Genomic DNA, 14,647 nt, shown 5'->3' on the forward strand with positions numbered 1-14,647 from the left:
TTATTAACAGAGTTTAAAGATGTGACTTGTTGAAATACAACAATGCAGCCTTGACAATTTTAAATCACTCAAAGTGTCACTAAATAAAGTAACAGGGTCAAATCTCTTGTGTATCTGAACTGGTACAGGTCCATGGAGTTTAACAGCATTGTGCTAATTACATCAGCAGAGAATTTGCCCCGTAGTTTCCTAAGGCCTGTCACATACAAAAATGTTTTGCACACAGACATTTATTCTCCATTTGATATCCTTGTAAGTGCTTGTTTGTGTTTATACAGATGCAGAGAGAGATGGAGGGATAGCTCAGTGCATTTCTTTAGCTCTGGCATGCCTACCAGCAATCTGTGAGTTTTCATTTTGAACTCTGGCACCTTAGAATAAGCTGGAGTAGAACTAATAACTCTGCTTGGTGTCTCCAGGTCTAGAGAGATCTGAAATGCTTTTATTGATAGACAATGAACTCTGTTTGTGACAGAGGAGTGTGGGAAGGACTGGGGGAGGGAGAGGGATCCACTGCTCCAAAATATAACTATTGAACTGCTTCTATTGAGGAAAGGGGAAAAGCAAGCAAACAAAACAACTCCATGCACTGTGTATTAGGTCTGAATTCACCTTAGGCCCTTTATCTACTTTCTTCATCCTGTTTTTTCTCTGCTTTATTCCCTGCTCCAGCCTATAAGGGTTTGGCAGCACTGTTGCCCTTTAGCAATGCTTGCTCTACATGGGAGAGCAGCAAAATATTAGCTAGTTTAATGACACTCTCTAGCTTCCTAGAAGAGTAACATTCATCATCATCATTTAAGGAAACACCTTATCTCAAGTAGACAAGCTCACGCAGGTTATTGCATCTACATCTATTACAAGGTTGCAGCATCTACACTGAGGTTACCAAGAATCAACATACATTTTACTACTACTTCACAGAGAATTAATGTATTGAACTACAGTGTTAGCTAATTATTCATATCATTGACCCCGACACCTTAATGGAATATATTGTTTGCCCATTGCACAGCAACTCACACAGAATTTGTGTCACATTAAACATATTATAATTAAGGCCCAAAAGCACCTAAATGGTTAGAAAGAGAGAAAGAGGCCGACCAATGTATTTAACTAGGCAAGTATCGGTCTATCTCACACCCTTTCTTCTGTTTTTAGTTCAGGTGCAACTTTTAGTGAGCTCTCAGTTCATTTATGCATGTTGCAACCTTTATCCACCAGAGATGTCCAAGCGGGTTTTATCTTGGGATACTAAGATCATAGGGCTTCATCTAGTCCAACCTCCTGCTAACAGCAGGGTTAGTGACAAGGGCCAACCAGGGTGGTCAGGGCTTTGATAGCTTTGAGTAACAGAACGAAAGCAGAGGTGTGACAAGAATGCTCTATCTCTCCACTGGATCTTTCCCACCAGTAACTGAATATGGGGCTACCGCACTGCTCTGAGTACCACAGCTCTTTGCTTCCCTGCAGAGTGCTAACTCCAGCGTGTAGAGCACTTCATTTGCTCTGCTGATTTCCTTTTAATTGTACTCTTCACTAACGCCCCATCACTTTCTCACCATACTCATAACATTGAGGCAGTAAGTACCAGAAAGTAATGCTAAATATATAATTATTGTGGTATTCCAATCACCAACTATTTTCTAGTCCATTTGTTTGTTTGTTTGCCATTATTAATTTGCTTCTTCTTTGCTTACTAGACAGTTTTCTTAAATATTTTTTTTAATCTCCATAGTGTCTAATGAAAAGGGATTAGGCTGCTAAGTGTGCTCTCAGACTTAATCTTGCAATTATCTACTTCATATTGTTTATCACTGTGTCCAGGCTCTCTCTTTAGCAAGTTTATTTGGCCTGAGTAAATACCTTCAAGGTTTGAAGATTCAGTTTCAATACAGTTTACAGAGGCCTTGATCTTTACCAACATTACAAAAACTTTGGAAGTCTCCAGTGTGACTTTAAAAATTTAGTGACATAGTATCTTCCTGGGACTCGCAACAGTACTCTTGCCAAGGAGTTAGCAAAACTGTAGTAACTGTTTTTTCTATTTTGATTCTCCTTTACCAACCACAGAAACTGAATATAAGGGTATATAGGTATGGAAAGTGTTAAGAACATGAAAATCTATGCATAGGACTGAAAAGGGGAGATCCAAGGATGATACGTCATGTTCCCAGTGGCTACTGGCCATTCACTAAAGACTTGTTGCCCTGAACTTCATTTTTTGGTGAGGTAGCATTTCAGTCTTTAAGTAAAGTAGATTCAGGCAACTGTCACTTTCAGAAATGTTCACAGTTTTGAAATGATTAATAACTAAGTCTCTAATCCTACTTTGAAATGCATGGGGAGGGGGGCAGCAGAAACTACCTTTCTTCTTACAAAGCTTTCCTGAAAGAGTCAGACACAATAATGGCTTCAGAAGCTGAGACCCTCAAGAAAGCATGCCATCATTTCAAAGCATGAATGCACATATTTGCACAGGATGCAGCTGGTTGTTGACAGCAAGGACTTCTTCCCAGTTAGGAACCTCTAACCAAGTATCGATATGATAATTTAGGCATCAAAACGTAAATGTGTGTGGAAAAGTAAACCACTGCGGACTTTCCTTTGTGCAGGAGGTTGAGCTATGTGATCTCCTAAGGTTTCTTCCTGTTTGAACTTTCCTATGATCCTGTAGTCCTGTAAACATGACTAAGAGCAATTTTTCAGGGTATATTCTTATATTTAATTGTCAGCTTTGTTACTGTTGGTTTAAACCTGCAGGAATTTTCTAAAGAAATTGACTGAAAAACCAACAGCAGCAAAGAAGCTATAATATTAAATTCAACATCACTCTTTAATATCTAGGACAGAAGATACAAAGTTTGTAAGGCAAATAGAGTAAATTGATGTACATATTTTAATGGATTAGATGTATAATACACGTGAATGACTGTCCTATGCTATGTTTTATTTGCTACACTAAATGCATCGCATCTTACAGACCACAGAGAATTGTGCTGCTGTATTAATTACATTTTTAAGTGATTTTCTAATCTTTGGACCATTTTAATATCTAACTGTTGCAGAGAGAGTGCATTAAAATTTCACACAGCACTGCTATTTGAAAGAATTTAAATAGTAAGCAAAAGTTCTCAATTTTTTTGTGTTCTTTCAGCCATTTATTTCTATTAGTATCAAAGTGCTTGTTTTACATTATGCAAACATTCATTGCAAAAGCAAGTTGGATAGCAGATTGACTCTTAGAGAAGAAATATATGCTCTGATAACATTACGCAGTGTGGATGTGTTACACTTAAGACATTAACTTCAGTATAAATCATCCTTCATATGAAATAAAAGTGCTTTATTGCATTACAGAAAGATCCTAAAACACAGTAGATGGATGTAGTAGGATGTATTCTGGGTGTTGGCAGTCAATTGCTGCTCTTTTTAAAGTAAAGGATGAAATTGTAGACAATGATATCCAAAAGAACGTAACATTCTGATGTATACTCACAAAATCAATGACTATTTAGAATGAAGCTTGAAAACTTGGTATAAAACACTATCTTTATCTCATCAAGCTAGGCCTACAACTTGTCCCATTGAGGGGATTTATGGAGGCAGTACTGCAGTATCATTAAATGAATGTGAATTCCCTTGCGCCTTCAGGTCTAAAGCACACAGTGGAATGTTATGACCTGTTGAGATTTTTCTGAGCAGCAGCAAAGGTAATAACAGCTTCACTTACAGGGATATGGGAAATCAACCAGTCATTCCTTTCAGGTTTGTCTTTGCTTGTGAATAATATAACCATATTCTAGAAGCATGTTCAGCAAAACAAGGAATTAATCTGTTTTCAGATTTTGCTAGAAATTTTCTATTGATGTTCTTTTGGTGAAAAAAAAAAAAAAAATGGTGTTGACAATTTCTTCTTTCTGGAAATGTCATTCTTCTGAGAAAGTCTTTTTTTTCTGTCTTAAAAAATGGGGTATGCATTTGGTCTAAAAAGCATATTTACTGTTCTCTCTCACTTTTTTTTTTTTTTTCTTTTCCCAAGAATTTCCTCTCCATGTTACTAACTAATCCTTAAGTAGCAGTTTTCATCAGTAGCTTTCAAATCAGTACAAAAGAGAAAAATGTCATTGTTCCTCCTGAACCTAAGGCACAGCAAGGGGGAGGAAGGAGATGTTAAGTGGCTTGCATTAATCACCCAGCATGTTAGTGCAGCAAAACCCACCTCCTAGACTCTAGAACAGTTTTCTACCTACTTCTGCACAATTCTCCATAACTTTCCTTGGGTGTCCACATTTTTGGCAAAAATTTCAATTAAATCCTCAGTCCAAAATATCTTTAAGTATGGACAGATATAGATTTAAACTTCATATTTGAGTGGTTCATTAGCTGAATGAGGAACTCGAGGTTCAGTTAGAAAAAAAAATATATATATATATATTTCCTTCCTCCTCAGTTCATCAGCGTCCAAGTACAGGGAGCCAAACTACAAGAATTTTGGTGCTTCAAAATTTTTATTGTTTTACTTTGTAGCTCAGCAGACAGGGAAGAAGAGAGCAGGTGTGGAAGGCAGGGAAGAACAGTGGGACTCCTTTAAGACAGGAAAAAATACTCTCAGGCATGGGGAGAAGAAGAAAGAATAACTTGCTTTGTGCTACCGATGCCTAGAGTGGAGGAGCTAAACTACATTCCCAACAGCAGTTCTGTGTCTTTCTCCATGCACCTCATTTTTCCCCTAATAAGAAAAAGTGATACATTGTCATGATGTATTAAAGATTACTATCTCCTGCAGTCCTTATGATTTTTTATGGTTGTATAGTAAACCCAGCGACAGACCTTGATATTTGCACAGCAATTGGTTCTTACTCAAAGAAGAATGTTTCTGTTTGTTTGTGAAGTACTTCTTATTGATCCAGCTGCTGCCTTTGATTGCTGGTCATTGAGTCAGCAAGAGCATGGCCAGATTCAAGATCTTTGAAGAGCTGTGGTCAACCCTTCAACTAGTTTGTATTCTTGAAATATTCTGAAAAAGGTTTACCTGGTTGTCACACATCTGGGGTCTGTTTTCCTATTAGACAACAAGTCAGTGACGCGTATCATGAACCATCAGGGCATAAGAAGCTACAAAGATACATGGAAGTTTTACTGATTTCTGTGTAGCTGTGGGGGTGGGAAAAAAGCTTGCATATACTGGGGCTTGTACTAATGGTAACTTCTCTTCTAGTGAAGAGTCCTTTGTAGGACAATCAATACCTGCAGATTTCCAGGTAACATACTCTGGAGGTCCTAGAGGTCTTTATATTCACAAATCCTGGAAATTTGCCAACATCTTTTAGAATAGCACAGTGCTCTTCATGTCCTCTGATACAGCTTAATAGATGGCTTACAGAGAGTAGTGAGTCACAAACATGAATGGAGTCCAACTAAATGAAAACCACACCAATAAAGAAATCTCTTGAATGAGAGCAAGAGCTAGCTATGCATCTACCATTGAATACAATATACCTATCCATCAATATCATAGGAAAGCCTACAGAATCCAGCCAGTATTTGAACACCTGAGGCTCTCGGATGCATTAAAGGACTTACAGATTGGGAAATATAAATTTTCATGCTCCAGCGCTTAAGCACACAAAGGCTTGGCTTTGCCCACAAGCCAACACCAATGTCCTCTTTGTCTCAGGGATTTCTTTCTCAGACTTGCAGGAGGGCAGGGTCACACACTAGGAAAGTGTGACCAACATATAGTTTTACCTCATGGTAATATCTAAAAGCATTGGCTCAAATTATTGTGTCACTGTGCTAGACACTGTACCAGTACTATAAGAGACAATAGGAGTCTCAAGCTGGCTTTCATTTAAAAAGATGACAGAATGGGAGAATGTAAATATTATCGTTCCCATTGAGCAAACAAAGGGCTGATATCACTCAGGGGGGTAAGGCAGATTAGGAAAGGAAACCCAGATCTCCCAACTCCCAGGCCAACATCTGAACCAAACAATCACCCTTCCACCCTTGACAGAGCTGTTGTCTATAGGTTTTTATCATCACATATTGTTTCCAGCAGTTACCTTTCTGATTTCCATTTCCCTATTAATTTTCCTATAGACAATGTAAAAGATCAGGGAAAAAAAAATGCAAACGTGTCAAGAAAAATGCCATCCCTTTCTGAAGGCTTATTGTTAAATAAATAAATAAAATAATATTAAAGAATGGAAAAATTACCAAGGGAGCCATAAAAAGTTAGCTTTAGGCCAGAAAAATGTTGCTTTTCATTTCTATATAGTACATGAGAATATTTTGTGGACTAACAGTGCATGAATAATGTTTTATTAAAATGTATATCTTTACAGCTTTATTTTATCAGGTCCTTCAAGGCTTGGCATAAAAAAGGTTTAACAAGTTTGACACATGCTGATTTAGCATTTATACCACAAACTGAATCTGCTGCTTTGTAAGGGAAAATAGGCCAGCTTTCAAAATACAAACACTGTGAAGTATTCAAAGTGAAACAAAACAAAAGTGAGAAGTGGGAAGAAAAAAAAAAAAAGAGAGAGAGAGAGAGAAGGAGAAAAATGCAAAACTGCAAACCACGATTATTTCAAACCTACTGTGGAAAGGTTTTGGACTAACTTCAAAATTATATTGCTTTAAAAGTTGCAGCACTGATGGTTTTAACATGCAAGTTTCTTAATACATATGCAAGCCTGATCTATAGGATTCCACTGACGTAGTTTATGTTTTTTCTCTTTTCACTGAGCATTTGACCAGGCCCTTCCTGAGCAACCATAACACTTTCAACTACTAAATATATTAGCCAAAATAGAACATTTCTGAGAATGCAATGGAGTGTTAAAATTTTTAATTTGGTCACATCACCAGTTGTAGAAATAGGTAGTTTGGAAGTCTTGTTCAGCCTTAGTCACCACCGGAGAAGAAAGGTTCCCTAATGTTAATGTTAGTGAACCCTACTTGTGGGGCTGTTATTTTAAAGTTGGTTTACAAAGCAGTAATTTATGTATCCCAGTAAACTCCAGCATTTAGGAGAAAGAAGGTTTTTCCTACACTTTGCTAAACTGTGACCTAGATTCCTGTCATGTGGAAGTTTTTAGTCAAAGCTCAGCTGAACTCGTAGCTAACCTGTCTTGTGCAGGAAGTTGTTCAAAGTTTTTAACCATAATTTTTCATTTTATACAAATCCTGGATAGCCTGCACATTTTGTAACTTTGCGTTTCCATTATTAAAATTGCCAGATGGAGACAAGTTAAAATGATTTTTTGTTTCTGTTACTTTGATATTTTTGTACTTCTGCTTTTAAAGTAACCAGATGGGGGTTAGCTAAATCCTCTGAGCTCTTTGTTTATCTAAACAGGCTGTACAGACAAATATTTAAATCTGTATACTAAGTTTGCTTGAATTGCTACAGCATTGCAACAGGCAGAGGACAGGTAACATATCCTTTTTTATTATCAGGGCAACATCTTTACAGAGCTAATCAATAAACTAATTAAGATTTGGAATTGTACCATTGCCCTACTTCACTCTGGGGCTTTTAAGCTCTATTGACATCTCTTTCACATTTTCTATATTTCTGCCAACTTAAAAACAACAGAAATTTGCCTCTATCATGACACATTTTTGGACTTTTATTTCTTGATATTTTGAACAGCAGGAACCCACTCCACTTGGTAATTCAATATGGGTGTTAGAAGAAAAGCTAGCTATATGTGATTCCCCTAATATTGTGTCTTTGATAAACACATTTTTTATGACACTAAAGATAATTTTCCCAGTCTATGTATTCTCTTTATTCTAAAACTTCCAAACTTTCTAGTGCCTTAAAATCCTTTCAGTAACAATCATTTCAAAGGTAATTAAAATATTTTTAATTTGTATAGCAATTTTCCTGCCATTAAAATTTAAATATCAAGAGATTCAAAAGCTACTTGTACTTTCATTTTCTATCAACACAGGCACTTTTTGCAGCAATTCAGGAGAAAGAACTAGTTGATGATAGTTGTCACATCCCACTTAAACTTCCACAAAATATACATTACATAAAACCTGAGCCTCAAAAAGTAAAATTAACAAAGCCGGTCTCATTAAGTATACATCATTATTTTGATGAATCAACAGTCCTTTATTTAAATTCATCTACTTGGAAAAAATGAATATAGGAAGCATAAACCAAAGAATATGTAATTTATTTTTAAGCTTTGTGAAATCATCTTTGTTCTTTTAGAGAGTGAATACTTTGTAGTTTTAGCCAGCAGTTTTTGTCTTAACTCTGTCAGCTACTATAAATCTTCCCTTAATGGCATCCATAGGCAATACAATAGCATAAGATGAGGGAATATACCAGTTTTGGGGGTAGCGTGTCTGATAATACAAACAGAAATTTTAGGCTATGTTTTTGTCTTTTAATGGTATATTTAGTATGAGACAGATCCATACATCCCTGAATAGATAACATAACTAGATGCAACAATTGCAAATATCTCTCCATTTTGTGTTTTATTGCTGGGTGATTCAAAACCAATAAAATGCTGAAATGGTCCTAGGGGAAAAAATATATATATATATATACATATATATATATATATATATATATATATATATATATATATATATATATATGTAGTTCGATTGGGTAATGTGGCTAATGGAAAATAATAACTGGGGAATCTATAAAAGCTGGGAAATTTCTAGTTTAATAATGAAGGAACAAATCTTAATTTTGCCTGCTTTGTAATAATTTGTTCAAGGAAAGATTTGTATAGCAAGAAAAATCTCATCAATGAAGAAATTGTCTTGAGATTTTCATTAAAAGTCAATAATTCTGTAAATCTACATTTTTCAGTCACATATTACCTTGTTTGTTCAGTTGCCTGCCCTATGAATTTTCATTTTAAGTTTAACTTCTAAACATTTTGTGAATAGAGTCAGGAAGAGTGATGTCAACAGAGCACTTTGAATCCTCATAGCAGTTTCTAAGCAGTGCTGTGTAAAATTTCAGTGTGGTGTTGTCTCTGAAACATTCTCACAGACTTAATGCATTGTCATCCTCTTCACAGTGAACCTTCTCCATAATTTAATCATCTTCATAACATTCCCTTTTTCTTTAATTTAATCTTCTTTCCCCTTTGGAGAGTGGAAATAAGGGTTAAGCATTGCAAATGCTCATTGATATAAAATCAGCTGATAGCTGTTGATGAGCGTGTTCTAGGAAGACTGCAGAGCAAGTTGTTTTGCTTTGTTTTCTGCTAGGCATTGCGGGCGGCCCAATCCTCTCTGCAGGCCTCCGCTCCCACAGAGCTGTCCAGATGGTCTGGCTCCGACCCTCTTCCCTTTCATGTGAGGTGGGGAGGTGGTGGGGGAAAGTTTGTGTCTGGCTTAAATGACTCATCCCCTCAGATCCCCAGGCCTCAGCTGTTGTACAATCCTCAGAAGAACACAACACGTGCCTTACACAACTGTTTTTTTTTCTATAATCCTATCACCACCTCTTGCTCCTTGATCCTGAGAAGGATGCAGGGGAGCAGATGTTGCCCCCCTGTTAGCCCTTCTTCATAAGGCAAGCTGGAGAGTGAAAAGCAGAGCATATTAGGAGGGCTCTGGCTGGCTACAGCAAAAGTACAGCAGAAACTTTAGTGTTTTTTTTGTTGTTGTTGTTGCTGTTGTTGTTGTTGGAGAAAGGCCAGTTTTCTAGGACTGTGGAAGCCACAAACTGACTGAGACATATGGGAGGTCGGTCTCACCCCGCTCCCGAATGGCTGTACCTGTGCTCCAGGCTGGCTGAAAGCTGTCTGTGCTTACCACAGCCTGACCCTCAGCTGATAGATAAGCCACACAGCACAATACTAACTTTTCAGTTCAATAGTTGATGGAGCAGCCAAGACAGCTTAAACTATTTTGTGTAGTATGGTATCATGAAGGCCCACACAGTCCAAGTTGAAAATTAATGATAAAAAATTGAACCTGTGCATCAATTAATGTGAAATGTATACATTGTCTTATTTTTCACTTGTGAGTGCTAGATATGTGATTAAAATCAAAGGAAATTATGAATTTAGGTAGAAAAAAAAATGATACTGTTATCTTGCTGAAAAACTGTTGATTTGAATAATCAGGCATAATATCTCTACTAATAAGCAATTTATAAATGGTGGATTGGAAAAAAAAAAAAAAAAAGTGAATGGAAAGGAATATATTTTAGGATCGTATTTGACTGAAGTTGGAAAGGACCTCACAGGAGTTGTCTATTCAAACCTCCTGCTCAAAGCCAGGTCATACCAGGTTGCTCAAAAAGAAGAGCCTGAAAAAAATCAATTTATGTAAAACACAAAATACTCTTTCTAGAGAGAGAATTCTTGAGATGGACATAATTTGTGGAATTAATGGATAGAATAAGAGTTTCCCAAGGCCAGGTGCTGTGGAGTTCTGTGCACAGGATCATGGACCATAGGAATCATAGGAGAGGCACTGCTCTGTGCTGTAACCACTGCTTAAATCTGTTTTAGCAGGACTGAAAAGACACACCAATCAATGATAGAACTAACACTGCAGTTAAGGCAGCTCCACTCAATTATTTCAAACAAAAGACACAAATCTAACCTTATAACCAGAGGCATTATTTCATAAGCATCAATCAGTAATGTGTGTGGAGAAGAAATGTGTGGTGGGAGACTTCAGTTCCAAAGACATAGCTACTGTATCTGTGTAGCTAGTAGCACAATATCAATGACGATTTCTCTGTTTTTTAAAAGAAAGTAGTTTCAAACATAAACAATATTGTGCTCAGTGCAAACAAAGTCTGTTTTAGACTTCATTATGTTGGAGAAAGATGAATTTGTCACTAGACTGGAAGCTACTGGTTGCCTAAGGAGGAATGATCACGACATGATTACATTCAGTGCGACAAACTGAATACATCCCTGCTAGTCACACACATACTGGTGCTTTAAAAGAGAAAATTTTCCAAAAGAGAAAAATCATGAATGAAACTGAATGGAAAATAGTTCTTTATTAACAGTTTATTAGATTATCAATGTTCCACTGTCAGGAAGGAGGACACCTTTGGCTAAAAGTTTATGCCGTCTCAGTGGTATGGACAGTAATTATAAATATGTAGAAATATAGCAATGAAAAGAAGAGAGAGAATTAGATGATGAAAAGATATAAAATACATAAGATTTTCATAGAGAGGCTAAAAGCATAGCAGAGGGTGCCTGTTTGGACTCCATACAAGTGGAAGAAACTGAAGGTGTGCCAGGAGAAAACAGCAGTGCTATAGCTCAGGGGACTCTGAACATTTGTTGTCACGTACTGGTACTGTTGCTGGTAAGGCAGTAACAGTTTGGCTCTGGGACAGACCATTTACTTGAAAGTGGTTCTTATATCACTCTTTAATTTGGGAATTCCTGCCTGTAGGAGCCCTTTTCTTGAATTATTGAAAATGATATAATTTCTAAAAATCCAATGCATTTTTCATTCACTAGGTTATTTTCTTAATTATATTTGCTGAAGATAGTTTCAGTTGCAGTTTTGTTCACCTTCAATTTATGTTCTTATTTCTAAAGCCTTTGGCAGTCTTTCAAAGAGTATCCATACACACTGAATTTCATCTCTCAGCTCTCGATGATAGCTCCCAATAAATCCACAAGCAGTGCTTGCAGAGGCAAGAGCACCTTCTCTTTTCTCCTCCCCTGAGCAGAGCTCCAGAATAAATCATGATCCTCAACACTTCATTGATCTTGGTAAAGCTCTCCTTTCTGCCAAATTCAAAAGCTGATGAAGTTGCAGCTACTATTTCTCCAGTTCTGTGCCAGGTTTTACAGCAGTTTTTGAAGCAGAAATTAAAAAAAATAAATTAATTAATTAAAAAAATAAATAAAAAATATGTAGTATATTAATGCTTAAGTCTAGCTTTTTGGTTCTGGGTATCCAAAAGCTGTCTTTCTGCCCCAGTCAAGGCAGATTTCCACGACAGCAGTTTTGGTCAGACATGAGATTGAACTGTGACACATATATCAGTTCAGGTGGTTTTACTAATAGTTCTGACCTCTGACAGCAGGGGAAAGCAGCCAGATGGGAACTGGGAAGGAGGAATTTGCTTCAGCAAGAGCTGGCAAACTTTCAGCACATACGGGTGGGGATATAAAGTGGCATCACTCGTGTGTGCTGGGCTGAGCACTCTTTTAAAGCAGTTTCCAGACAAACAGTTCTATTTGTGCCATCTGGATGTAAACTCCTGGTATTGGTCATTACTAACTAAAGTCTCTAATGGCAGTTCAGGAAGGATAGAGGTGGACAATAGTTTTTTCTGGCCCATAGGTGATAAATACATAGGTTCCATATTTAAAATGTAGAAGGATAATCTGTTCATATCATCTAAGGATGACATTTGTTTCAAATATACTAAAAATTTAGGTTGCTAGAAACATCTCAGAGGAACAGATCATTTTAAATGTGTAGACCAAGTTAATCTGCACTGAAAGGGAGATATTGTTTACCACACTGTGGTCGTGTTAACATTATTTCGATTCAAGAAGGGCAGGTGTGCTGCCCCACATATCCACAGGCTTCTAAATCTGTCATCAAAAGGAAAATACCAAAAAAAAAGATACAGAACATTTGGCTGAAAAAAAAAAAAAAACTTTGTTTAATGTAATTCATGATAACCAGGAATTCGATCAAAAATACCCATTTCATTCTTTTATGAAATTACAAGGAAAAAATAACAGCACAGCTTTGGTATTCCTAGGTTCTACTGTTCATGTGCCTTGGCAATCTAGGGAAGATTATGACTCTTCATTACCAGCAAAGCACAATTTAATGGATTGAGCACAGGCCAATTAAATCTCAAAGCAGGCCTCAGCTGGAAGATTGCATTTTTGAAGATGTATTAGGATCAGTTTTGTCATCAATAATGTCAACATGAAGCCTGAACCCACTACTGACATCATAAAACTAACATGAATTTTAGACACAGTATCTGATTTTGAAAATAGGGTTGTCTGGAAACATCCTTGGTGTGAGAAAAATAATAAACAAAATAGCAAAGAACGTTTTCTTGAAGTTAGCAATATAGAATTCAGTCTGTTTGGGAAGATTTCAACTTTTTTTTCATTTCTGGAGCCAAAGAAATGTTCCATTGGAGACTAAAAAAAAACAACATTCCACAGAAAAATTAGGTCTGTTCATGATTAGTTCAATTAACCTTTACTTTCTAAGAAAAGAAAAAAAAAAAAAAAAAAAAAGTTTCAGAATCTGAAATTAGCCTGGAAAGTGCCTTGGTGCTTGTTTCTGCAAGAGGAAAATACTGACTTTTCAAAAGCTGTTTCAAACTACTGGATAAGGAATAATTAGCAACAGCTAGAATTTGTCATTTATAGACAAACTGCAAAACAAATAAATACAAAGTATTTGAACAAATTGTTATGAAAACCAGCAGTATCTTCCCCTCCTGATCTCAGATGGAGACTATCTTCCTGACTGATGTGGAACAGATGAAGATGATTTGCAATTTGGCCCTCTTCAAGTTCTGTCAGATGAGGAAACAGTAAAATCTAAGGAACTGTACATGATGATCCATTGATATCTTCTGACCTGACACAGCAGGAACCTGTGATGTGAATTTCCCAAGGAAATCCCAAGAGCTATCGACAAACCTGGCCAATGCAGACATGGGGACCTCATCCACTGTTAGCTCCTGCAGCTACCAGGGAAGTACTGGTTTGCTGAGGTTATACCAATTGCCAAATGAGAATATAAGGATATTTCCTTTTTTGCTCTATGTTCCAAACCATAAAAAATGCAATTTTCAAGACATCCAGTGTCTAGAGGGCAGTGTAGCATTCTAGAAAGTTGTTTCTATTAACCTAACTATTTTTGCAGTCTTTATTGGTTGGATTTTGTCAGTTGAAGAAATGAATGTTTATGCCTGAGGTTTAAAAAGTAATAAAAATGCTTTGTTTTCAACATGGAGACCAGTGCTTGTCTTTATTGGAATCACAGCCCAGATCTTGTCTAGTAGAAAAGTCACTACAATGACTTTTGAAGATGAGGTCAGAAAGAAAAATGTGACATTAGATTTTGAACATTTTTTGAACAGAAGAAAAGGGTATTTTGTAAACAAATTACATGTGTGAATATGGACTGTACATATAAATAATTTAATTTGGGCTACCCTAGTTATTAATGCTTTGAAAATATAAAACTTGCATGAGATGAAGGGAGTGATGGAATAGTCAGCATGGGAATGAATGAACACTTATGTGACACTTTATGTAAAAAGAGAAGTCTTCAGAAATAGGAAAAAGAAATAGTACTGTTTTTCCATATATAAAATAAGTTTTGTTGAGGAGAGGAGAGGAGAGGAGAGGAGAGGAGAGGAGAGGAGAGGAGAGGAGAGGAGAGGAGAGGAGAGGAGAGGAGAGGAGAGGAGAGGAGAGGAGAGGAGAGGAGAGGAGAGGAGAGGAGAGGAGAGGAGAGGAGAGGAGAGGAGAGGAGAGGAGAGGAGAGGAGAGGAGAGGAGAGGAGCTTTCTCTGTTTACCCCTTCATTAGGAAAATAACTTTTTATTAACTTTTTAATGGATAAATTGCATTTAGACCTGAATTTAATTCCAACCCTCTAGTGATGAAACAACA

Source organism: Aythya fuligula, chromosome 1 (genome assembly GCF_009819795.1).
Source record: "Aythya fuligula isolate bAytFul2 chromosome 1, bAytFul2.pri, whole genome shotgun sequence".
Taxonomy (NCBI): Eukaryota; Metazoa; Chordata; class Aves; order Anseriformes; family Anatidae; genus Aythya; species Aythya fuligula.